The sequence below is a fragment of the Equus quagga genome, chromosome 14 (genome assembly GCF_021613505.1).
Source record: "Equus quagga isolate Etosha38 chromosome 14, UCLA_HA_Equagga_1.0, whole genome shotgun sequence".
Classification (NCBI taxonomy): Eukaryota; Metazoa; Chordata; class Mammalia; order Perissodactyla; family Equidae; genus Equus; species Equus quagga.
In genome coordinates, this window is record NC_060280.1 from 46,414,365 (window position 1) to 46,441,695 (window position 27,331).

Below are 27,331 nucleotides of genomic sequence, written 5' to 3' on the forward strand. Positions count from 1 at the left end.
AAGGTTTAAAACAGAGGAGTAGCCTGACCTAATTTAAGTTTTAAAACCTTTCTCTGGCTGTTGTGTGGAAAATGGAATGTAGGTGTTTGTAGTGCTGTTCTTATCATTTTCAGCTGACGAGCCTCTGAGCCCCCAATTCTGTGTTTGGGAAATTCCCCTACTCTCCGCAGAGAGTTCCCCAGCCCCGCCTCCTCCAGAAGCTCAACAGGCCAGACTCTCTCTCACCCAGCCCTGACTGCTGAGGAATGGGCATGGTGCTCCACCAAGGACTCCAAATCTAGTTCCAGTGAGACAAAGACCTGGGACAAGGCAGATTTATTCCAGCGGTAGCACAGGCAGCCGGGACGCAGGAGTGGAGTGGAGTCCAGAGCCTGGTGCCACCAGGGGGCCCATGAGAAGTGTCAAGGTCCAGCAGGGGCAGCATCATGTCCTGATCAAGCTCTTCCTGTACCATGATTTTACTGAGGTGGCTCCTTAGCCTTTCTGGGTTCCTGCCAAATTCTGAGGCGTGTTCTATTGCTTTCTCATCAATTCCGTAAACTTCCCAAGAGATTTCCAATAATTCTCTTTCTACTTCACTTAACTAGAGTTTGTGTCTGTCATTTGCTTGCAATCAAGAGTGCTGATGTGTTTAGAGGGAAAAAGAGAGAGTGGAGGGACTGCTTAGAGACTTACACAGGCCACCAGCAAGAAATGAGGCTTGGGTGGTGGTGCGGGTGGAAAGAAGTGAACGGAATGGATTTCGGATGGTGTTGGAGGAAAAGTCATCAGGATTTCCTGGTACCTTAGTACCCCCTTATCCTTGGGGGGTATGTTCCAAGACCCCCAGTGGATGTCTGAAACAGCCATAGTACCAAACTCTATATATGCAATGTTTTTTCCTGTTCACACATACCTATGGTGAAGTTTGGGCACAGTAAGAGATTAACAACAATAACTGATAATAAAATAGAACTATGATAACAAATTACTATCACAATAGTTATGTGAATGTGGTCTCTCTCTTAAAAGATCTCATTGTACTGTTCTCACAGTTTTTCTTCTTGTGATGAGGTGAGATGATACAATGCATACATGATGAGATGAAGTGAGGTGAATGATGTAGGCATTGTGGTGATACACATCCCGGGGGGAAGGAGCAGGACGGCGAGAGATTTCATCACGCTACTCAGAATGGCATGTGATTTAAAACTCATAAATTGTTTATTTCTGGAATTTTCCGTTAATATTTTCAGATTGCGGTTGACCACAGGTAACTGAAACTGCAGAAAGTGAAACCGTGGCTAAGGGGTGATGACTGTAGTTCATATGAGCTGAGAAACAAAGAGGAATCAAGGAAAACTTGATATTTGGCTTGAAAATGTTTACGCATGTTTGCGTAAGCCTAGAAAAAGTCTGGAAGGAAAGGCACTAACCCTTTATCAGGGCTTGTGTCTGGGAGGTCGCCTGGCGCTATGGTAAGAGCAGAGGCTTTACTTCATATTTTATACACAAAAATATGATTTATGTTGTACTTACTTCATATTTTATATTAAAAAATGGTGGCATTTGGGGTTTTGTTTTTTATTTCTGTATTTTGTAAATAAAATATAAAGAAATACTTTTAAAAGGAACTTTTGGAAAATTCGGGGAGGTATTAGATTAAAGGCAAAATTAGATTAATGGAGAATGTTTGGGTCTATTGAAAAGTCAAGGGGAAAAAATAAAGAGGCTTTCTTGGCTAAGCACAAGGAATGCTGAAATTTCAAAGGGAAAATAAGAGATGAGGAACATTTTAGTACGGAATTCATCAATCATTTGGCCCTGGAGTGGAAGGTTTCACAACCAAGTGGCAGAGTACCATGTCTCCTTAAATAGCATTAATTACATCTTGTGGAAGTAAAGCTGTGCTGAATCCAAAGCTGTCTAGATTTGAGACCAGATAGCTGGCAGCTAGTAGGAGTTTACCTACATTGGAGCTGAGGCGTTCCTGAGAGAGTTTTCCAGAAGACTGTCTAATCTTGCTCCCTCCTAGCAGTCTGGGCTTCCGAGGGACAGGAGGAGAGAGGGGCTGGGCTAGGGGAGTGAGGCAGCAGCACTACTTACCAAAAGTTGTGGGAAAAGATCAGCCGGTCAAAGCCAAGAGGGGTTAGTTACCACTCCAAGCTGAGTTTGAATCACGGATCAGTCTGCAGGCCAGTTTGTTCATTTCAAAGCCTGGGTGCCAAATCCTGAGGAGGTGAACCCGAAGCAAAGCCAAATCCTAACGGGTAACTGGCCAGAAAGCCAAGGTGGGCCCGAGTGGTAGGATGGGAAAGAAGCTGTTCAGAGGACCTGAAGCAGGCCTGGAGTTGGTGAGCAATGGTGTTGGGTCATGGGTGGAAGCGTGTCTTGGATGATGAAGGATTCTTGAGAGGAACTGACTTCCTTTCTGGGTCCCAAGGAGTCTCTTGAGGAGAGGGTTATATCTGAGGGAAATAGGGACATAAATCAAGTAGATTCTATTCTAGATTCACCCGTCCAGCTATCCACCCATCCATTTAGCAGTACTAGATTATAAACAAACTCTAACATATACCGATATCATTAATTCAAATTAGTTTCAGTTCTGCAAAGAAAAGCATTTTTATGAATTTCAAAAGTGTAGGGTAATGAAAATGAGGTTAAAAAAGTTTTAGGAACTAGAGGTTCTTTGAGGATCAGCTTTTAAGAAAAGATAAGAACAATTTGTAAGTAGCATAAAAAAATGTTTCCATGTAAATGATGTGCTTAAAATATGTTTCTTCAAGTAGGCTGAAAAAAATTGGGCTGCGATTTTGTTTATTGTCCTCATTTTCTTAGCAAACATTTTCTCCACAGATAGCATCAAGCTAACCTCCATCCCAGATAATGTCTGAATTAACATATATCTAAACATAGTAGATTTCCTTTTCATGAGAATTGTTTCTGTTAACTCTAACCCAGTAATAAGAAAGGTATAGCAGCTGGAGGAAGAAAAACATATTTATACTGGTGTGTATAAAAACTCATAACTTCACTTGTGCAATGTTTTGAATTATTTCAATTCATCTCCACCAGAGTGGATAAATCAGAGTTAACAAGATCTAGAAGTCTCTAGAATAAAACTGTAAAGTTGAAAACGTGACAATACAGTCGCTAGACTTCACTCCCAAAGTTTCATTTGAGTTACGGAGGGCAGTGGTGATGGCAATTACGTTCAGGAGAAGATCTAAGTTTCAGAGGTTCCCGAAATAAAAATACCATTTATACTGCTGGAGCCTCATCCTCAGTGGCTCAAGCTCACCCAGATGATTAATTACAATCCCTTTCGCCTGGTGTTAACAAGCCTTTCTAAGGAGCCAGGCCGCTGCCCTCCCCCAACTCAGAAGGTATTCATCTTCAAGCACAGATCTGTGACTATCGACCACAAAAATAACAGCAGTTCTGGAGGCCTGCCAGAGCCAGCTCTCTTACTCCTTCGAGTTGCATCTTTTCCTGACCTCTTTATCTCACCTGCTTCCCAATGTGCTGTTTCTCTTTAGGCTGTAGACACACACACACACACACACACACACACACACACACACACACACACACACATTCACCTAAACCCGAGAGCTTAGCAGAAAACAAGTCCTTGCTTGTGGGGAGCTTAGGAAGGCCAGCCTGGGAACGAGGAAAGCAGGCTCCCGGTGGCTGCTGGCCACGCTTTCAGTTTTCTCCCCTGCCAGATGGTTTCCAACCCCCTTTCAGTTCCAGAACAGCCTAAAGCCCAGGGCGGGCAGCCTGCCTACCCAGAGTGACATCTGTGTTTCTAGGAAGGCTCTCTTCTGCTCCCTGACACATCCTACTCAGGCCTAAAAGCCTGTGCTGGGGAGCCTTGCCTCTAGCTGAGGTGCTAATCCTCCTTAAAATGCAAATCCCCCTGGGAGAGGGGATGTGTTGTAGCTCATACATCCTTTGCACTTGAGGGGGAGTGAGTTTCTGACCCTGGGAGAACACCAACCCGCTTGGATTCTGTAGGCCCATAATGTGGAGGCATGAAAACCTTCTTAGTGCAGGGTTAGCAGGGAATTCTGGTGGCGATTGCTGAAATGAATCGAGGTGCCCTGGAGACAGGAAGATCCCAGGCAGCTCTCCTCCTTATCCTCCCATGGCAGCTCTGGTCTGGCTTCTTAGTGCAGCATAGAAGCTTTTACTAGGCAGCCTTCTTCCAGAATAGTAGGTAGAGACTGTTTTTATCTTCTTTATATGCTCAGTGCCGAGCACAGGGTCTCAAACACAGTAGCACTTAAGGACTGCTTGCTGAATGAATGAATGAATGAATGGCATGTTAGGTGGGACCTCCCACATCGAGAACAACATTTAACAAGTTCCCAGCATGCTCATCAAGCCTGGCCACCTGGAGCAGTGACATTGGCTGTCCCCTTCATCCAAACTTGCAGGGACTTCTGAATCTGCCTTTGCACAATAGGCCCTGGGGATCCTCGCATCCCTCTGGGGGCTGTGCCAGGGCAGCTGCTTTCCCACCCCACTCACTCCCCAGTTAAGTCTCTGCTTTTTTTCCGAATCTTTCCACTTGACTCAGAGCCAGGGAACCTTCTAAGTCACACTCAGAATTTCCATGACAGTAAATAGACCGAATGAAGCCCTTTCCAGCCCCTGAAAGAAGTCTCTTCCAAGCTCGCCGTGTCTGGCAGCATTTTTGTTCTCCCCATTTTAATACAGGCCTGTGGAAGGTCAATGACTCCTTTAAAAATAAGGAAAACATGGACAAGTGCCCAGTTCCTAACCTGCTGACACTGCAGTTCTGGGCAGCAGCCCACAGTTCTCTGCTGAAGCCTGCACAGAGATTTCTCACAAAGGTCTGCAATCTATTATGCTACAGTTGACTGCTGCATTCAAATGTAAAAACAGATCCTTGGATCAACACCCTATAAAAAGCCAAGAAAAATGTGGTAGTGTTCTTTCCTGGCTCAAGCCAAGAGCTTTCTGGATGAGGAATGCTTTGCGAGCCCGCAGCCCTGTACCTGTGTGGTTTTCACCATAACTTGATCGGTTCGGAATCCCAGCAAGATAGGGAGGTTTCAGGTATTAGCGCCCTCATTGAGCAGGTGAGCAGCGGAAGATGCCCAAGGGACTAATCGCCAAGTTATTTTCACAGAACCGCAGCTCTGGGGAAGACACCTCTAGGTCTTTCATTTCATCCAGCTCCCTCCTGCTTCCAGTCTGGACTAAACCATTCTGAAAAATGGCACTTTAAAATCTCTGCTCAAAACATGCTCCCCAGCTAGAATACAGCCACTTTCTTAAAATAAAACAACAAGCTGGCTGCCTGGAGATCCTGGCCAAGCCCAAACAAAAACAAAGTGTCCTGCCTCTTTGGACATTGCTTGCTGGCGGTGCATGAAATCCACCAGAAAAAAGTGTTAGTTAAGTAGGATCAATTGGGATGTTTGAAGGTGGGGGAAAAAGACACCCTTATTCTCTTTCCTGTCTGCTTGTCACCTTTCTCCCAGCTTGTCCCTCCCTCCCCTCCCCCTCAAGAATGCCTTCAGGCAGTCAGGAGTGGGAAGTGTCAGGAATAGTTGGATAATCAGTTTTAATCTGTTTTGCTGGACTGTAACAATTGCTGGTACCACACTGGCATTCGCTGCGCATGCTCATCCCGCCCCCGGAGGACAGCCAAATTGCTGTTCGTATTCTGTCTGCTTCATTTGTTCACCTATTGGCAATTACCTTGCTGAGATCATTGTTTTTCTCTTCTGTATTTTTAGCTCAGTATGAACCTTGCAGCAGGATGACTATCTCAGACCCAGGCTTTGCTTTTCAGAGTGCAGCAAGCCTTATTTTGGCTGTGTGTGTGGAAGTAACTCTCCCTGTGCAGAAAGAAGATTTACTTGATGCGTGCTTCAGCCAGAGATATGTGGAGACTTTGCTTTTTGTCTGGGAGCTCATATGCTGCCAGGTACACGTTTATCTGGATAAACACACTCACACGGAGCACATACACACTTACACACGCACATACATGCACACGCTTCTCTCTCTTTTAATTTTGATCTAAAAGGAATTGACGTTAAGTATCAAATCCTGTTCTTGGGTTAAAATTTGGATTTGTTCACTGACCCATCCTTGGTCGGCGGTCAGGTGTCAGTGTCTATATTATATTATGTTTCCTGTGCCTGGGGCTGTACGTGGCACATGGTAGACCCTCAATGCACATTGGATGAGTAAAGAAACAAATGAACAAATAGTTTCCAGATCGATTTCCAGGCTGGGAGAAAATCTAAGAAGGGAAGAAATGCCACAGAGATACTGCTTTCTGCTTCATCTTCTGACTTGACTTTGGGGAATTAGGGGAAAGGGAGCTGTGCCATATGCTAGAAGGTGCCTCCTCCAGGTCTGCATAGAGCTGTGTCCTTCTGATTAGTTAGTTTCAGCTCAACTATCCCCTTCTCAGACAACCTTTCCTGACTACCTTGTCTGAAGAAGCCTTCTCGACACCCGTCCCATCACCTTCTCTTGTGTTACTTGTCTTTATAGCTCTTTTCCCGATCTAAAATGATTTGGTTTTTCTGTTTCTTTACTTATTGTCTACATTTCCTCTTTAAAAATAAGTTATATTATGTCCGGCTCTTTATTGTGCTATCCTCAGTGCTAAAATCAGTGTCCAGCACACAATAGTTATACAATAAAGATTTATTAAATGGCTAAGTAAATGAATCCTCCTTTGCCTGGCCACAGAAGCCTGGAGGGAGCAATTAAAAGGAAGCAGGTCAAAAACTAATAGCTCAGCTTCTCCCAAACCCCTCCTTTCCCTTCATCTGCTTCCCTGGCTGGACCCTGGAGTGCCTCACGCTATCTACCCTGAAATGTCCAGTTTTCCCGTCTGTGCAGCTGGTGCTGATCTCTGATGCCCTTGCTTTCTGGCTTCCATAACTCATTCCTGATGATTTGGGCTGGGAATTCTGTGCCTCTGACATGTGGACACCACTGCTCCCATCAGCACAGTTGCTGAGCTGATCCTTCCCTGCTCTGTCCTGCTCGCTGCCTTTAATCCATCAGCCCTTTCCTGCACTGTGCAGCGCACATGCGTGGGAATGGAGCTCTCACACACCCAGGGGGCCGCGGCCTCTGGGTTGAATAGTTTAGTCTCCCTCCCACCCCCCATCTGCCTCAGATGCTGCTCCCTGGCTCATTTCTCATCTTCCTGCCATCTGTCTCCTTGTCCTGTTTTCTCACTTAAGCTTCTACAAAGACCTCCAGCTTTTACCTCTGGCTTCTCTCCTGGACCACAATTATGACTCTCCCTCTGGCCACAATGTGGTCAGCTGGCCTAGGTTAAATGGCCTGGGTCTTTCAGCCTGGACCGGCTGATTTCCCCCTCCAGTGGGTAATTGTGTTGTGCATGCCCCCGACAAACCACACCTCTGCCTCTTCTAGGCTTTCTTCACTTCCCTCCACCACTACAGTGTTCCTCCCTCCCTCACCACTTCGCATTTGCTTGCTTATGTTCAATGGCATGGTCATATTAATGGGTACCAGATTGAGTGCTTTACCCTATTTCTTGTGAAATGATCATGATAATTTATACCATTTATTGAGCACTTTCTATGGGCCAACATGGTGAAAAACCCTATGCGATCTTCTTTAATTATCTTAAAAGTTCTTTGAATTATGTGTCAGTGTATTAGTCAGCTCAGACTGCATAACAAAAGACTGCAGACTTGGTGGTTTAAACAACAGAAACTTATTTCTCACAGTTCTGGAGGCTGGAAGTCCAAGATCAAGGTGCCAGCCAGGTGGGTTTCATTCTGAGCCCTCTTCTCTTGGCTTGTAGGTGGTGGCCATCTCTCTATGTCCTCACATGGTGAGAGGATAGAAAGAGAGTGAGAGAATGTGTGTGAGAGAGAGAGAGACAATGTGTGTATGTGTGTGTGTGTGTGAGAGAGAGTTCACGAAGGCACCACATGTGCTTAGTGTCTCTTCTTATTGGGACACTGATCCTATTGAATCAGGGCCCCAGCCTTAGGGCTTCATTTAACCTTAATTACTTCCTTACTCCAAATGCAGTCACACTGGGGGTTTGGCCTTCAATACATGAATTGGGCTGTGGGGGCGAGGGGGAGGGAGGCACATACATTCATTCCATAACAGTCAATAAGCTGATTTTAAGGATGAAGAAACTGATGCTTAGAGACATTAAGTAGTTTCCCTAAGCTTATACAACTAGTAAATGGCAGATTTACGATTTGAACTCAAGCTGGTCTGCTTCCAAAGCTAGTCTAACTCCTATCCTACACTGTCTTTTTATACTATGCTTTTACTTCTGCATCTCTTTACTTGGCAGCTCCTATACTTGCTCTGGAGTCAGACAGTCCTGAATTCAAATCTCTACTATGGGACTCTGGTTGTACAATCTTGAGTAAATAATTTCCCTCCCAGTCCAGGATGTAGCATCCTGGTGAACTTGGCCTTTCCTTTGCATTTAAATCTCATCTCTGCCTAGATGTTGTCTCTCCTGTAAGGTTAATACTAATGATAACCATCAGTACTATTATAATCTACTACTGTTGATTCTCTATTACTATGACTCCTATTCCTTCTCCTTCTCCTCTAACTACTGAAACACACTGAGTCCTTGCTGTATGACAGTCACTATGCCAGATGACTTTAATATGTTATTTGTATTTAGCTTTTGCAACCTCATAAGGTAGATATTGGTAACAGAGTTGTACAGAAGCTAAACAAACTGTTGCAGATCATCAGCTAAAGAGTGGCCTAGTTATGGTTAAATGCACATCTGCCTAATTCTAAAGCCTGCTCTCCTTCCCCTGACATATTTTAAATTTAGGGGTGGACTGATAGAACTGCTTCCACCTCACTCTTCTCTAAAATTGACTTCCCACTAGCACACCATCAGCAGCAAAGTCTGGTAGCAAAGGCAACCTGAAATGTATTTAAGAATTTAAGGGAAATTTAAATGATATCATTCCTAAAAACTTTGAAGACCTGTAGTGGTGGAGCTTTGAGTGGTAAAGCCCTGCATAGGCAAGATTTGTTTTATGATGTCATGGCGTACGAGGTCAGACACCAAAACAGGTCAGAGAAGGAGACTGGGTTTTCTGCTTTTCCACAGTATGGCTTTCCGTGTAATCACTCAGGCTAAGCCCATGATTCATTGATGGTGGTTGTGCGTCATCACCCTCACTTCTGATGGCGCTCCATGAGCTTTACATTGTGGGATGAGAAGGTGAAAGTCTATTCTAGGTGAACCATGCCAACTACTGAAAATCTTTATTGGATCATTTCAGAATCCAGAGAAATAATGACCACAGTCAGCATCCTGGAAACATTGAGAGTCATCTACAATGATGTCGTGTGGGCAGGAGAGGCAATTTGTGGTACCACGTGTACCTGTTATGCTCTTTCCGCCATTTCTTTCTGCAAGGACCTGGGTGTGTTGTATGCACTGCAGACGGATGAGCTTAGGTGCTCACAAATGCTTCTGGAATCCCCTGCTTCCCATGAAGGAGGTTGTTCCTGTGAATGTTTTTCATGAAGAGAGCATAGCAAGGAAGTATTTGTGCTATTGACCATGCCCCAATTCTCATTGGTTTTGCATTATTTTCCATTTATAATGGAAGGCTTAAAGCCTCTCATTGAAAATCATCTTTTGGGAAATGTTGTGATTCTCAATATTATGAGGGTGAAAGGAGGCTGTGAGGCTGGAGAACGGGCATCCCTTCTTATTAGAATTGCCTGGGAGGCGTCTTCAAATTAATGTGCACCTTCCTCTTTCTCTTGGGGGGACCATTTCTTCAGTTGAGAACCACTGCATCCATAGTGAACCAATACTGCATGCGGGAGTGTTTGGGGACATCCATTAGATGTGTTGAGGTGGAGGAAAAATTGAAATATGTTGGTCTAATTTTGCATGCCTTAGGGTAACATGGGCCAAGGACTGTGGAACATTGTTGTTATTAAATAAATGTTTGTTAAATAAATATATGAAGATCAAGAAATGTCTTCTTCTTGGAAAGTCTTCAGCATCTCATTGCATTCTTCAGTAAGTTCCTGTGGACTGGGTCTTGGTACTATGGTTTGCAGATGGACATAAAAGTCAACAAATGCTGTTCAAGATAGACTTGATGAGACTCTGATCCAAGCAGACTTTCTATGGGGCTTGGGTGACAAAGTAAAGCATAATGTTTGTGAGGAAGCTCAGTCTGCCACCTGGCAGACCAGAGGCTTTGGGAATCTCCAGACACAATCCCTTGGCATGGACCCTGATGTTCTCAAGATGGGCAGCAGTAGGGGTAAGCTTCTCTTGGGGACTTTGTGTCAGTAGCATGGACAAAAGGAAGTATCAGCAAAAGAGAAAGCACTGTGGATGTTGAGGCTGGTAGGCTGGTTGTGGGCATGTGAGGCATCCTATCAGAGATTGCCAGAAATAAGGAGGGCAAGTGGGGTGGGGTGTCACTGCATTCAGGTGGATATTATCAAAGCAGCAGATACTTTGGTTCCATAAATATACATCATGCCAAGTGACACTTAGTGGCTAGTGTTCCAACCCAGAAATGTTTGAGATAAGAGTCTCGTGCTTTGAACCATCCCAACCCTTGCACCATCAGGGTTCAGAATTGCTGTTGACCTCACTCCACACTCTGAAGTCTGAGTAATTGGCCCTGGCAACTGAGCTACTCTGGCCATGTTAATTCCAGACTATTTCTTCCAGCAATTTTCATTGAAAGGCTCTCCTTGATCTCCCCTCTTAGATATTTCCTTTTCAAGAATCACCAAGCCATTCTCAGCAGTGTCTTCTGGGCTTGGCTGCTTCACTTTTTCCTTCCTTTTCTTTAGTTTAGGCTTCTTGTCCAAGCCACATTTCCATCCCAGGGTTGGGCATATTTCAACCTGTTGAGACAAGGAAGGAGGGAAGGGGGAAGGGCTGACAGGAGGTGTTGCCACCCGCTCACATTCTGACAGAAGGGCAAGTCACAACCCTTCCAGACTTCCTTCCACTTTCTAATCTATACCCTGAAGATCAGAATGCTGAATTACTGCACTGAGATTTCATAAGGAAATGCCATTAAGAAGCCAGTAAAACCATTCTGAGATGTGGAGGTTGTGCCCAGACCTGGGGATCCATATAGCCTTACTGTCATGCAGATCATGCACATAGGGTGAGCAGGGCTGGAGAGCTAGGGTGGGTAGGAGGAGGTTCCAAGGGGAACAGGAGCAGGCAGCTGATTTGAAATTGATGCGTGTTTCACGAAGATTCCTGGATGTCCTGACAGGAAAGACAAAGGTTAAAGACCAAGCATTCATTCTACAAACATCTAAATGAGGCACAATGTCCAGAATTGCAAAAGAGAAAGAGAGTGGACTTTAAATTAAACAAAAGCAGAGTTTTAAGTTGTGGTTCAAACATTGGCTGTGGTCAGGTTACCTTCTCTGAGTCTCAGTTTTCTTGCTGTTAAAATGGGGATTAAAAAAACCCATCTCAAAGGGTTTCTGTGGGGATTATAAATGCTAATATGCCTAAAACAATTGACACATAGTTGCGAATCAATTACTTTTTGCTCTCTTGGCCTTGTTCTCCTCCCCTTGGTGGTTTATTCTAAACATTTTTTTGAAAGAATCAAAATGAAGCATAATGCATCAAATAAAGAAATTAAATCTTGGAAATATGCAAACCACTGTATTTGAGTGAGCAGAAAACTGATAGGAAAAAACATCAGCCCTGACCTTAAAAAACATATTCCAGTGCTCTGAGATACCAATAAAAGGCCTGGAAGGATGTTGTGATGCTTACACCATCACTACCCACCCAGCCATGTCTGGTCTTCTTTTGAAGCACAGGAAGTGGGAACTTAGAAACACAGGATGATGGATGTAGAAGAGGCTTGGTAGTCTTACAGATAGAAGGAACTCAAGCCCCAGGCAGGTGGATGGACTTGTCCAGAGTCAACTACCTGGAAGTAAGTTGTAGAGCCAGGATTTACCCCAAGGCTCACATTTGACATGGAGGTTCTGTGACTGCAGCAGTGTGGAGTATTAGACATTCCTGCTGCCCTTGACCTCTTACAGTTTTCACACAAAATTGCAATTTGGAAAAGTAATAGCTGGGCTGGTTGAATGGCATTCGAGTTCCTAAAAGTTTATGTGAGTCTAATTCCCAGAGGAAATATAGTAACCTTTCCTCCATGGCGTAGGTTAGTGGGGCTGGATCAGCTCTAGGACTGGGCCTAACCGGAGAGGTGTACAGAGGACCTGTTTGCCCCTCCAGGTTCACTCTCCCATGCTCCATTCCTTGGGAGGCTGACCTGTGTGGGCTTCATCATCGTGCTCTCTTTGTCCTCTGTCTTCTGTTTGGTTGGATCATTGGTATGTTTTGGTAGGTGATTGGAGGGAGGGAGGAGTGTAATATTGGGGGATGTATTCTTCTGGCTGCCGCCGTGTTGGGTCACAGGAGGCTGGACTCACTCTCTAAAAGGCTCCTGTTGGGCTGCTCTCACTATACAACTGCCCTCTCTGGGTTCTGGGAACGGCTCCCTCCCCTGTGCCTTCAGGATGTGGAGTAGTAAAGGTTCCCGACTAAGGCAAGCCCAGGGATACTGCACTGTCCCTTAGTGGTTTCCTTAAACTCTGTCCACAGCTTTATGAACAGTCCTTTGTTAAACCCGCCTCAAATTACCAAGTATGAACGTGGCTTTTCTTCCCCCTCCAGTCACTACTCCGACTGATATGGGCCTCTTCAATTTCACAGAAAATAATCACAATATTTTTAAATTGAGCTCAAGAGAGACAGTTAAAAGGGTAAGAATAAGTTTATCTTGGTAAGAGAAAGTGAATAACCTGAAAGCTAAAATAAAAATAGTTTTTTTAAGTTTTTAACAGAGAAGAAAACATCTTTTCCTCTGAGAAATCATTTATTTATTTATCAACTATTAAATATTTTTACTGAGTTTTGTGGATATTCAAAGATGAATCAGACGTGCATTCAGTTCTCAAGGAACCCACGGACTGGTAGGGAAGAGGAAGCAGGCACGGGAAAAATGATGACGTTGCAGGGCTTCAGTTATTGGAGCTGGCCTAGCAGAGTTGATAGGATTCTGATTGATAGCCAGGTAGTCAGGGTGGGAAGAGGGGGCCAGGAAGAAGCAGAGGGGACTGCAGGTCATGTGAGCCCTTTACCTTGTCCACAGCATAGAGTAGACTATAGAGGGCACGTTTGAGGGTGTCTGTTCAGCTCACATAATGACTCTTTTAATCGTGTCCCCACCTTAGCTCTTAGCAGCATGGCTCCTGGCAGCCTCTTGGACAACCTGTTGGACCCAGCACTTATTTTTGTGCAGACGTTGGGCCTGGATGGGTCCCCTTACCTGGACACACTTGATTGAAATGATGCTGGGCCATTCAGAGCCTCATCTCTGGGAATACAGAACTTGATCCAAGAAATATTAGACCTTTTGGGTGACTGAACCTGGAATATGTGAACACAGGAGCTGTGGGCAGCCCTGTTCTCTGCCATGAGGACTGGAGGGTCTGCAGAAATTTGGAACAATGAAACATAAGCACAGAAAAAAAAAAGAGATAAGGAATGGAGAGAGTCTGGTTAGCTCTCAGTCCCGGATCCAGAACCTTCCATAAGCTTGACTGATTCCTGCCTTTGAGTGCTTAGAGCAATTTCCCTTTTCTATTTAAGTTGGTTTGAGTTTCTTTTGTTATTTTAAACCAAAAAATCTTAATTAAAAGGAAAGGGAGTAGTAAGATTTAAGGTTGGAATGTATGTTTGGGGCAGATAGGAATGAATGGACAAATGAATCACATCTGGGAGTAAAAAAATACTGAGTTGAATTAGCACCAAAAGGGATTTAGGTGCTTATGGAAATACCTGTTCATCATAAAGGCTTTTAGCCCTTGAAGTGGGTTATCAACAAATGTAATGAAAAGTCTTCTGCTAGGATACAGGACAGAACTAGCTCAACGATGATATAAAAACAGCCATGCCTGAAGGAAGGAGGAGGGTTGGTTGAGGCCACATTCTGATTTATAATATGGGAGTGGGAAAAAGAACAGAGATTCTGAAGTCAGATAGGCAGAGGTTTGAATATTTGTTTTGGTTTTAGTTTCCTCAAATTTAAAATGGTGTTGAAAATATGGTTCTTGTGGCTATTAAATAGCACAACATAGCAAAAGCAATTATCACAAGACTGAGCACGTAACCAGACATTCAAAAAGTGTTAGTGCTTGTCCTTGTTTTCTTACAATGTTTGAAAGCCAAAATAAAGCAACTGCTTCTTTAAAAGAAAAATCTCCCTCTGTGAATCTTAAGCTCATGTGCTTCCTTTTTCTTCCTTTTAAAGTTATTTGTTGACACCTAATGAATATTTGTTTTATTTAAAAGTTAAATACAATACGTCCCCACAATACAATGTACAGGGCCATCCATGTTCTTACGTTGTAAAAACCTATTTCAGTTCATAATAACATTTTAGTTATAAGGGAGACCTGTCATTTAATCACGGGAATTTTTACTCTTATGTCAAATGCCTATGAAGATTCAGCATTCTCTCAGGACTGGGCTTCCCTATATTTTGTTATTAACAGGAAGGAGGGTGGTACCTTGACCACGTCTTCGCACATCTGTGAGATTTCTTGATGTACGGAACCGCTTTTCCTCTTCTTGCTCCTTGAAAACACAAGAAAAAGCTTCATTGTATTGGTTGTGGATCTGAAGAGTCCCAGAAAGTGTGAAGGTTCTCAGTGGAATTGTAACTGGGCAGAGAATTAAGTGTGGTAAGCAATCACAACACCAGAAGGTTCTAATGTGCTGGGAAAATAAAAGGGTTGGGGGCAGCTCTGATACTAAATAAAAAAAAAAAAAAACTAAAGAGAGGAAATACTTTAGGAATGAGTGGCCAAGAGGAGAGTAGGCCAAGCCCCATGTGAATATGTAATAAAACTGAGATAAACTGTAGCATTTCCAATTTTATCTCAGGTTATTAGAAGTTAGGGCTGAGAAGATGGGACCTAGACAGGTTAAGTGATTTGCCCAAGGTTACCCAGCTGTTTAATTAGGGCTTCAGGCTAGAAACCAGGTCTTCTATATCCCAGTTCAGATCACTATCCTCTGTGTCCATGTATATTTGGGAATTTGGAGATATTGTAAAGAAAAATGCTATCTCCAGGCAGAATGAGGCAGAGCCGTCTTCTCCCTCCCCTCCAATCAATCTGGCAGTTTTCCTGGCTTGGGTTTCAAGACTAGGATGGTTTCAGTGTTTACCTCGTGTCTGTTCCTGGACAACAATTTTGGTAGCACTTTTCTACAAAGCATGCCATAAAATCATTCTGACAGCTCCGTTCCTGGTCAAAATGCCTGGAAACCGCACTGACTTCAACTTTCTGGTGTGGCCAAGAGACCTGGATGTGACTATCTTTAAAACATTGTCTCCACTGAGCACAAGCAATGCTAGGTGTCTCAGCAAGTCCTTCCTCTATAAAAATGTAGGCACATCACCACGGCCAACAGTTTACCCTAAGGCTGTAACAGGTTCCCCAATCTGATTTATCCAAGCTATCTAATTAGCTCCTCTACGTCCTACTCAAGCCTTTATTCTCTCCACAGGACCAAAGAAGGTAGAAAGAAAGAATTTGTATATGTTGTAGAATGAAAAGTGTGCCATTGCAGGACATCTAAATTCTCAGAACTGAGTCTTTATCCTGGGCCAGCATCACGGGCCATATATTAAAGAGATAAGACACTTGATAAAACATGGATTCTGCTCTAAGGAGATTACAATATCATAGGCAAAATGAAAAATGTCACATAAAAAGGCAAAATGCTATGAGGGTGGGGTGTTAAAGAAGTAGAAATCATATCAGTTTGGGGGAATTCCAAATGATTTTGTGAAGAATGTAGCCTATAGGTTATTGTAGGCTTGATGACTAGAAACGTGGAGGAAGGATGCTCCAGGGGAAGGAGCAAGAGCAAGGATCAGAAGCAGCCTACTTTGGGCCATGGTCAAGAAGCACTTAATATTTTAGCTGGACCAAAATATTGGGTTAACTATGGGAAGGGAATAGGAGGTAAGAAAAACTGGTTAGGATAACATTGGAAAAGTTGGAATTTGAAAGTCTTTGATTAGAAGAGCTCTTGAGAAAGATGATTCAAACATCCTAAATGACCCTGAGGATAAGGATGACAACACTTAGCATGTTCATTCAGGTGCCTGGGAGGGGGACCATAAAGAATGATCAAAGCTGGAGCCTAGAGGAGGCCACTTGTCCATACTCAGAGTGCTGGAGCTGGAGCCCAGGTACCAGGCCCTGGGGAAACGCTAAAGGAAACCTGGATGTTTTGGAATGTTATAGCTTACCTACTTCTGTAATGGATTATTTTGCAAATTCCTTTTTTTTCTCCTTCTTCTTGGTTGACTTAGAAGGCTTAGTGAGGATGGTACAAGATGTGTTCTCAAGGGAGCAAATCGCACTGCTGTTAAAAACATAGCATACCATTCCTGAAAGCTGCATCCTGTAGAGTCTGAACTTCCCAAGTACTTAGAAGGCCTTTTTTTTTGATGAAAGCCCTTAATTGAATTTTGAGTATGCTTTTTTGAATTTATCCAAAGAAGTGGAAGAACAAAGCAAGAACAAAGCTACCTGCAATACAATCCCATTTATAATCACACCAAAAAGAATAAAATACCTAGGAATAAATTTAACCAAAAAGGTGAAAGACCTGGACCCTGAAAACTATAAAACAGTGTTGAAAGAAATGGAAGAAGACACAAAAAATTGGATAAATATTCGATGCTCATGGATTGGAAGAATTAACATAGTTAAAATGTCCATACATCCTAAAGCAATCTATAGATTCAATACAATCCTTATCAAAGTCCCAATGATACTTTTCAAGGAAATAAAACAAAGAATCCTAAAATTTATATGGAACAACAAAAGACCCCAAATAACCAAAGGAATACTGAGAAAAAAGAACAAATCTTGAGGGAGCACACTCCCTGATTTCAAAATATACTACGAAACTATAGTAATCAAAGCCACTTGGTACTGACACAAAAACAGACAAACAGATCAATGGAACAGAATCGAGAGCCCAGAAATAAACCCACACATCCATGGACAGCTAATTTTCGACAAGGGAGCCAAGAACATATAATGGACAAAGGAAAGTCTCTTCAATGTATGGTATTGGGAAAACTGGACAGCCACATGCAAAAGAATGAAAGTACCATTATCTTACACTATAAAGAAAAATTAACTCAAACTGGATTAAAGACTTGAATGTAAGACCTGAAACCATAAAATTTCTAGAAGAAAAAATAGGCAGTATGCTCTTTGACATTTGTCTTAACAGTATCTTTTTGAATACCATGTCTCACCAGGCAAGGGAAACAAAAGAGAAAAATAAATGGGACTACATCAAACTAAAACTTCTACATGGCAAAGGAAACCACCAACAAACAAAAAGAAAACCTAACAATTGGGAGAAGACATTTGCAAATCCTATTTCTGATAGGGGGTTAATGTCCAAAGTATACACAAACTCATACAATTCAACAACAACAACAAAACCCAATTAAAAAATGGGCAAAGGATCTGAACAGACGTTTTTCCAAAGAAGGTACACACATGGCCAAAAGGCACATGAAAAGATGTTCAACATCACTAATTGTTAGGGAAATGCAAATCAAAACTACAATGAGATATCATGTCACTCCTGTCAGAGCGGCCATAATTAACAAGACAAGAAATAACAAGTGTTGGAGACAATGCGGAGAAAAGGGAACTCTCATACACTGCTGGTGGGAATGCAAACTGATGCAGCCACTATGGAAGACATTTGCAAGGGAGACTCTTCAAAAAGTTTATAGAACTACCATACATCCAGCTATTCCGCTGCTGGGTGTTTATCCAAAGAACACGGAAAAAATGAATGTGAAAAGATATTTGCATCCCTATGTTCATCGCAGCATTATTCACAATAGCCAAGACTTGGAAACAACCTAAGTGCCCCTCAATGGATGAATGGATAAAGAAGATGTGGTATATACACATAATGGAATACTACTCAGCCATAAGAAAAAAGGAAACCTTGCCATTTGCAACAACATGGATGGACCTTGAGGGAATTATGCTAAGCAAAATTAGTCAGGCAGAGAAAGTCAAATACTGTATGATCTCACTCATAAGTAGAAGACAAAAACAAGAACAATAAACAAACACAGAGACAGAGACTGGATTGGTGCTTACCAGAGGGGCAGGGAGGAGCAAGGAGGACAAAAGGGGTGACAGGGCACATGTCTCTGGTGACGGATGGTAATTAGTCTTTGGGTGGTGAACAGGATGTAATCTACAGAGAAATCAAAATATGATGTACACCTGAAATTTATTTAATATTATAAACCAATGTTACCTCAATTGAAAAAAATAACAAAGTTATCTGCATGACAGAGCACACTTTGTTAAATTCTTTTGACCAGTGTGACTTAATTGCATATTTTTATGCTAATACTAAGAAGGTACTACCTATTACCATAGTCTGGGGGAAAACCCCCCAGTAATCTGAGAGCTCTCTAGAGTTTTCTTTCCTAAAATGAAGGAAGATAACGATGCTGTCTTTGAAAAGGGTTTAATTTAGACTTTAGGAAAGTTGAGAACGTTGATGGCCAAAAAAGTCCAGGCAAAATAATCAAGTTGATCCCAGAAGTAAAAGACGCAAGCACAAGGGAAGAATTGTTTGTGCTTTTGCAAAGAGATGACCCAGAAGAGCTGGGACAGAGCTGCCCTTTGTGCTCCACCACTTTATAAAATGTTAAGACTTTGGTGGGTTTTGAAGCATGTCCTGTGTCACTTCCTCTTTTCCAGATTGCTCTGGCACATAGTAGGCACTCAAGAGATATTTTGCTGAGGGGATAAGTTGATTCCTGATGCACTGGATACCTTAAAAAGGATCAGAATCTTTAGGTTGATTTACAGGGAAAATAAGTGGATATGGGCATCAGAGAAGTTATACAAGGGAGCTGTAAGGGATTGGGTTAAAAGTCAGCACTTGGAAAGTGTAAGCAGCTGTTGGGGAATGCAGCCAGGGCAGCCGACTTGTGTTCCCAAGGGAAGAAGGAAGGCCTCTCCCTCACCCCCAGTACTCAGCACTTGTTTCAGGAATAGCTGGCAGCCTGGGACTCAGCAGGTACTTTTGGTCCCTGAAAACACCCATTGGCTCCTAAGACCCAAGTAATTTGAGGAAACCCAGGACTAAGGCATCCAATTCGTTTCAGTCAATGTTCTTGTTTTCCAAAGGGCAATTGTCTGTAGATTTCTGTACCTTTTGCTGTATTCTTTCTCTCTTTGTGGGCAGTAGCTCACTGTCTTCTGGAACCTCCATGCCCTCTGTGGAGTTCTAGAGTATGCATACCATGTGCACACACATCCTTCATTTGATCCACTTTACAATCCTATCTTTCTCATTTTACAGATGATGAATCAGCAAGGGTACCTGACTTGGCCAAGGTCACACAGCTAGAAGATGGCGTAACTGAACTACCTGCTCAGGTTTTTTCCCCCTTTTGGCATAAGGAAGGGGTTTTCGTCCCTTGCACCACAGCAGCCTTGGCTTGATCCTCCCTTTGCTGCTGGGCAGGGCCATTCCCGCTTCTGCCTTTTGGCATCACATTCACCGGGATCAAATTCCAGCTCCACCGCTAGCTACATGACCTGAAGCAACTTGCTTAATTTTTCCCAGCCTCCCTTTCCTCCTCTGTTGATAAGAATCATGACTCCTTTTCATAGGACTGTCCTTTCCTTTAAATAAAGATCAGTAGCATCCACAATGTGCGCAAAAGCAGGCTGAGTTAAGATATTATTTGTGAGTGTGCACACAGCTGCTTCACCTCAAAAGTGACAAGTGACGGGCTCATGGATCAGACACTTATGTCTGATCTGAGAGGCAGAAACAAAGATCTGGATTAAAGCTGCCAGCAGGTAAATTTTCAACAGTGGGACCGAGTCTTCCCGAGAGCCTCCATTCCTTGTCTTGGAAACAGCCATCTTCACCCCATCCTGGGCGAGCTTTGAGGATTCACTGAGATTATGAATATAAAAGCTCTCTCTGTGCATTTTAATCTCTGTACGAATGTGAGTTCTCATTACTAGAATCCATCTCTTTGTTTCCAAATCAGGCCCCTAGACTTAGACTTTTCCATTTCAGCATGAGCTGCTCTATTTTCTCCCCTTGCTGGGAACAGAAGATGATAGAAGAAGGAAAAAGTAGAAACGTTTGCCTGCTTCCTGTCCACTCCTCCCCCCTCCTCCTAGCACTAGTGTATTTGGGGGCATTTTTCCATTTTGGGGCTGTTAGCACAGCCCACTTCAAGCTGGGCAAACCTGCTATGGTCTCCCTTTTGCTCGGTCAGGAAGTACTGGAGAAACATGTCTGTTCCTAAGGGTTCATTTTTGGTGAAGTGGAAGGAAGGCAGGGGAGAGATGGCGCAGGGCCAGGAGGTTGATTTCACACTGTCCCCAGCCCTTAGTGACGTCCCTGGCATCACAAGAAGCACTTCATAAATACTGGTTGAATGGATGGTTGTGGGGAATTGGTGGCAGGGAGAAGGGGCAGATGTGGAGTTGATGGAAAAGCAAGAAGAATTTTTCTGTTCTCCCTGCCGCTGTCAGACAGGTTTATAGTAGATCGCTCTGGAAGCTGTAACCAGGAGGCCGGGCTCCCAGGTCCACAAACAAAACTCACTGGTGTTTTCATTCCTTTGTCTTGCAGACAAATGCATCAGCTATTTACAAAAGCAACTCCAGAAAAAGACTGACAAACCAAACAGATCTGGGAGGCTCAGCATACACATTCTTTTCTTCTAGAAGCTCCAAAGTGCTAATACATTGTTTACATTTAAATCTGGCAACATTCAGGGAGGAAAGTCAATGGAAATAGGTCATGTGAGACACCTCCTTTTCCAGAATGCCTTCCCCTAGAGCCGTGGCATTAGCAATTTCACGTGGGACAGAGTTCCAATGAAAGGTTGTGAACAATCTCTTTCAAGTTTCCTGCTCTTGGTGGGGACCCAGCATACTCTCTTTCCACTTTCTTTCTCCTGAACCAGGATCTGACCAATTAAACTGTTCATAATCAGTATACTTTATTTTACATATTTGGGATTCATATCGTGCCGATTTCCGAAAGGACTTAAGGGCCCTTTAACATTTCAAAATAAAATAAGGAAATGATGGATAAAAATAGAATGGAGACCTTATAAAATGAGTAAGGGAGTAGGTGTTACAAGGCACCTGAGATGACCTAATTCTCGCAGTTAGTAAACTAAACTTGACTTTGTGGTTAGACTAAATGGGAGCACATGTTGCTTACCTAGCTCTCATTACCTGGCCGAAATGGAACAAAAAAGTAATATACAAAATTATTTGTAGAACTAAACTATTTTCTAAAGCTATAGCTTAAAAAGACACTATTCAATTACAGTTATTCTGTCAACAGTCTCAAGAGAAGTCTGTACACATAAGAGTTACTTCCAGTAACCTCTTGGCCTGGAGCCACACTGCCTTTTTACTTAGCATATGCTGTTCCCTTTGCCTGGAGTGGTCCTCTCAGCAGTCTACTCACCATCCAGTTAACACTGCTCATCCTTCCAGTTTCCATCAGAGAAGCCTTCATCTCCCACCCAGGCCAGGGGAGGCCCCTTTGTCATGGGATTTCAGAACAGCCTGTACCTTCCCTTTAGATCCCTTCCTGTAGTTTATGTTTACTCACGTGTCGGTGTCATTATTTAGCGTCTGTCTTCCTCACTAGACATAAGCTTCTTGAGGGCAGGAACTGTATGTTCTTGTTTACTCCTGTATCCCCAGCATCTCGTACAGTGCCTGACTTATGGTAATAACAATAATAGTATTATAGTGATAATAATAATTGCGAAAAATTATCAAATGCCAGAAATTCTTCTAAGCATTTATATCTAATTGGTTTGAGTCTGAAAATAGCCCTTTGGAGCGGGGGCTGCTATTGTTTTCCTTTAACAGATGAGGAACAGAGGTGGAGCTCTGAGGTTAAATAAACTGCCCAGGATCACAGAGCAAGTGAGTTAAGAAGGTAGAAGATGAACTCAGAAAGTCTGGTTCCAGATTTCGAGTTCCTGATGCTTGTTAGGCAACAAATACCTGTTAAGTGAATGAATGAATGAATTCTTGATGATACCACGACCCAGGAATTTTGCTTTCTGATCATCTAACTTAATATATGAATAAGATCTGAAGAATCAGAATGCACTGTCTATGTGACTATTAAACAGTTTCTCTGGGCTCTCAAACTGATGACTTACTGGAACACGCGGCCAGGGCAGAATCACAGGCAATTAAAATGATTGAATTATCTAAAAAATGACCTTGGTGACTGTGGGGCAACTGGGCCAGTTGCCTGGCACAAAAATCCCATATCCGGTGCCAGCCCAGTGGCGTAGTGGTTAAGTTTGTGCACTCCACTTCGGCGGCCCGGGGTTTGCAGGTTTGGATCCCGGCTTCGGATCCCAGGTGAGGACCTAACACTGCTCATCAAGCCATGCTGTTGTGGCATCCCACACAAAATAGAGGAAGACTGGCACAGATGTTAGCTCAGCGAAAATCTTCCTCAAACAAAAAGAGGAAGATTGGCAACAGATGTTAGCTCAGGGCCAATCTTCCTCACAGGAAGAAAAATCCCATATCTAAAGTTTATACAGTTGTATGGGAGCTAAGCTGTCTGTTTATTTTGAAATTTTAGGGGTTGGACTTACACTCTTTTCCAGAGAGAAAGAAGGGAAAGCTAGATAAGTGTTTGCTAAATTAACAACAAACCGACTCCAGCATATGAAGCCATCAGGGAGATTCACAGGTAGTGTTAGAATCAATATTTTCCTCAAAAAAGAACTCATCTAGCTCTCCCACATGCAATTGGAAAGACCCTGGAGTTCTACCCCTGATGACTGAGAGAGATGACTTTAGTGTGAAAAACTGTTACGGTAGGTGCTACCTAACACTGATCCCTCTCTACCAGGCTCCAGGAAGGCCTCTGGGATATCTGATTTGAAGCAGAGCCCTATCCTAACCAACCTGTCAGGACTTGATCCCTGAAAAATCCACTCATAAGATGCTGATTGACTTGCTTGTTGGATAAGGTTGTTTATGACCATGCATTTTAATGCTGTGGAGGAATGATCTCCTTTTGATGTATTTGATGCAGAGTTGCTCTTTCTCTAGCAGCAATCAGCTAACAGGTTCACTTGTTTCTAACAAGCACATGATAATTACATAGACTTCCTAATATGGAGTGTGTTTATTGACGTTTTGAACCATCCATTAAAATATTAATGGAGAGGTTAGAGGGTACATATCTTGAGCTAGCCCCAGGGATGAATTCAAAGTAAAAGGTATGGTCCTGCTCTCAAGGTACTTATAATTAGTAGGCCTAACATGCATCCATTTGTATGACATTTATTGAGAACCGAATATGCTCCAGAAAATACAAAAAAGCAAAAGGCAGTGTGGTAAAGTGGAAAGAGTCTTGACTTCAGAGTTGTACATCTTACTGCTAATCAGCTACGTGACCTTGGGAATTTATTTGAACACTAAGAACATGTTTTCTCATCTGTAAAATGAGGATCTTTGACTTAGTTTGCAGGATTGTTGTATGGAACAGAAGTATTATTGTCTAACACGTAGGCAGTACCCATTAAATCGTTTGTCTTAACACATAATTCCTATCCTTGAAAAGTCACATCCTAATGGAGGATGGATGCGTACAAACAAATGATTACAACATAACTTGTCATTGATTTTGATATTGCATGAAAATTATATTGTCCAGAAGAGCAGATGCACAGAGGACAGCAAGGAGCTAACTCTCCCTGCCTGAGCCATCGGGGAAGGCTCCCCAAGGAAGCTACATTCGTCGGAGGTGGGTCTGGAAGGTTGAGCAAGCTTGTTGGATGTAAAAGGGGGAAAGTTTTTCAAGCACAGAAATATGAAACAGCTTGTGCTGCTTGTTCTGGGGAAGGTGGGAAGGTCAGTGTATTCAGAGAGTAAGATGTCTGTGATGGGAGAGGGGCACACAGTGGAAGACGAGGCTGGAGAGCTAGATGGGTCCATCTACAAGCTGTACACAGAATTCCTGAGAAAATGGATTCCCTTCATTTCATTCCAGAATGTTCTGTATTTAGTGACCAGATTCCATGATTTCCTCCAGCAAAAATGTTTTCTTTTGTTTCCCTGAGCAATCCCACTTTACCCATTCTTTGAACACATAGTTCTGTATGTTCTTAGAATCAGACGCTAGCCCAGTGTTTCTGAGAATTCCCTGTTAGCTGTTTAGACAATTTGGTATAATTCTCTGTAGCGCCTGTCCATTTTCCTGCCTTTCAGGGCCTGCATTGTCCAGGCTCCTAGGCCGTCCGACGGGGGCGTGGGCACCTCTCAATTGGCTCCTTTGTGCTGAGTAGAAAGGCAGGTGTGAGCCATGATTGATGGCTGGTTTACATGGCGACAGGGAAAACCTGCTGGCTGTGCATTTTCCTTTCTGCCAGAGGCCCCATCCATTCCCTCTGCCAGAACTTCCTTGTTAGAGAACTCCTTTGAGCTGCTTCCCTTGGAATTTTTTATTACATTTTCAACTGTCGAATATGAACACTCTTGAAAAAAAAATTAATTTGATTCAGATCCGGAGGGGAGAAATGACGACTGAGGGCTTGGATAATTTTTTCTTTTTATTTCTATACTTAGTTATACATCAAACTATGCTATAGGCTCGTAGTTCTGAAGCAGGGGTGTGTATCACAGTGACTAGGGGAGTTGTAAAAAAAGAAAACCTCCCTGGGCCTCAGTCCTCTCCCTGCTCTATCCAGGGATGTCCATTCAGAGGGCATATGAGGAGAGACGCCTGGGAATTTTTGTTAACACAAACAATTGCTTCACAGGCAACTGAGATGTGTGGACCTGGATGAGCATCTTCGGTAGGGGCAGAGGGGGAGGGGCTACGACTAATAATCTTGGTTCCTGTCCCACCACTGCCACCATATCCATCTGTCCTGTCATTCGACAGATCCTTACTGAGCATCCGCAATATGCCACTGTGCTCTAAGCACCGGGGACGTAGGACAGACACCATCACTGCCCTCATAAAGCTTACACGCTAGTTGGGGAGACAAAAAACAAATAAGATGACTAAACGACACGTATCGGCTGTCGCTGCTTGCCAAGGAGAGAAAAATACAGTGGACAATGTTTTTATTTCCTTACCTCCCACTTCTTGATTCATCTAATCTGCTTTCATTCCCATCTTTGCTGATTGTTCGTTTATGACCTAACTCCCTCCAGCTTGCCAAGTCTCCAGAAACATTTTAGTACTTGTCTTGCTTGCCTACTCTGTACTATTCAGTACTAGGTGTTACTCAGTCTTTAGGTAAACATTGAGGTAGGTACTGTGCTAAGTCCTTCTATATGTTTTTGTAAATTCTCACAATAACCCTAAGAGAGGCAGTATTATCATTCTTATTTTAGAGATGGGGAATCTGAGGCACATAGAAGTTAAGTAACTTGCCTAACATCACACAGCTAGTAATGCAAGAGTGGAAATTTTCCTCACCATAAACCCTCTGCCTTTCCATCCTAGGTTTGCCTGCTTACCCACCCTACTCCTTCTTTTACTCTGTCTCTGATCATTCATTTTCTTGTGGGTCCTCATGCTCATCTTCCTCTGCCAGCCCTTTACGTGTTGGCATTCTATACTTGCTCTTTCATCCCACACTCTCCCTGGACAATCTCCTTAACTCCCCTCTTTCTCGCTATTTCCCATATCCCCGGTGACTCCCAGATTTGCACTGCTGGGCCAGACCTCTCTTCTGACTTTCCTATGACCTAACTGGTGCATGCGCTTGGCTATCTGGTGGACACTTCTCTTTGGTTCGTTTACCAAATGCGTGCCTATGTGCCGGGCACTATGTGGCTACTGTGGACATTATAGTGAAGAAGGCAGATGTGGTCTCTGGCTCACAGAGTTTACTATCTAGCTGGGAAGGCAGACTGACTGCAGACATGACATACCCCACACAAGCTATGTCTCATCTTTATTTACAAACTTGCTCAGTTTCCTGTTTTTTTAATTTCAGTTGATCAGAGTTGCCTGTAAATCCCCCTTCTTCCTCAGGCCCTGCGTCCAAGCCTAGCTCCTGCATCCTCTCGTCTCCATTCCCTTCTCACCATCATCACAGCCTTGGCTTCCTCACGTGGAAAACTCCGTCGGCTTTCTAGTTGGCCTCCCTGTCTCCAGTTCTACATTCCTCTAATCCATTTTCTACGCCAGTTTTTCTAAAAGACAAACTTGATTGTGCTCCCCATCTCTACATCCTCTGGTGGGCCATCCATCTGGCAACACCCTAACTTTTGTAATGATGGATCTTCTTCTTTCTGTGGGAGTCCATTTCTTGTGGCTGACCCTGTCCCACCACTTTCTTGTGCTCTCCATGCTCCTGGTCATAGTGATTAGCTCCAGAATGGGCAAGCCAGAGCCAAGCAGAAGGGTGTTGGGAGGGCGACGGTCTCACTCTTGCTCTGGAATCTAAGTTGCCTCCTCCTCTCCTCATGGAGAGAATCTCCCCAAAGATGAAGACAACGCATGAAAGGAAGCAGAGCTGAAGATAAAGCCAAGACAGGGTCCAAACATCGTTTGGGCTCCTGGATTTACTAGCACATGAAGCCAGCTTTGTCCATGGATTTTACCAATCAATATATTTCCTACGTTAGAATCCCAGTGCTGCCACTTACCGGCTGTGTGACCTTGGGCAAATTGCTTGACTTTTTGATATATCAGTTTCCTCATCTCTAAAACGGGCATAATAACAACACCTATCTCACAGGGCTGTGATGAAGTTTAAATGAGATCATACAGAGAACTTAGAACATTGCCTGGGACATAGTTAAGTCTCAGTAAGTGTTAACTATTACTGTTGTTATTATTATTATTTGATTTAGTTTGACTCGGGTTTCTGTAACTTGGCATTAAAAGAGTCCCAAGTCCACATGCTGTAAACTGCTTACAAGGCTGATTTCCCACCTCCCCACAAAAGCTCTCTCACACCGCTTGTGCCTTGGCATCCTTTCATTAAACTTTCAAAGCTCCCCAAACAGTCATGCTGCTTCAGGCCTTGTTTATATGTGTACAGTGTTCTTTCTGCCCAGAATACTCTTCCCCATTCCCCTGGAAAAGTCAGATAAGAGGATTCTAAACAGCAAGAAGAAGCCACGAATTCAGGACGCTCAGGGATTCTGGGTCCGATTATGC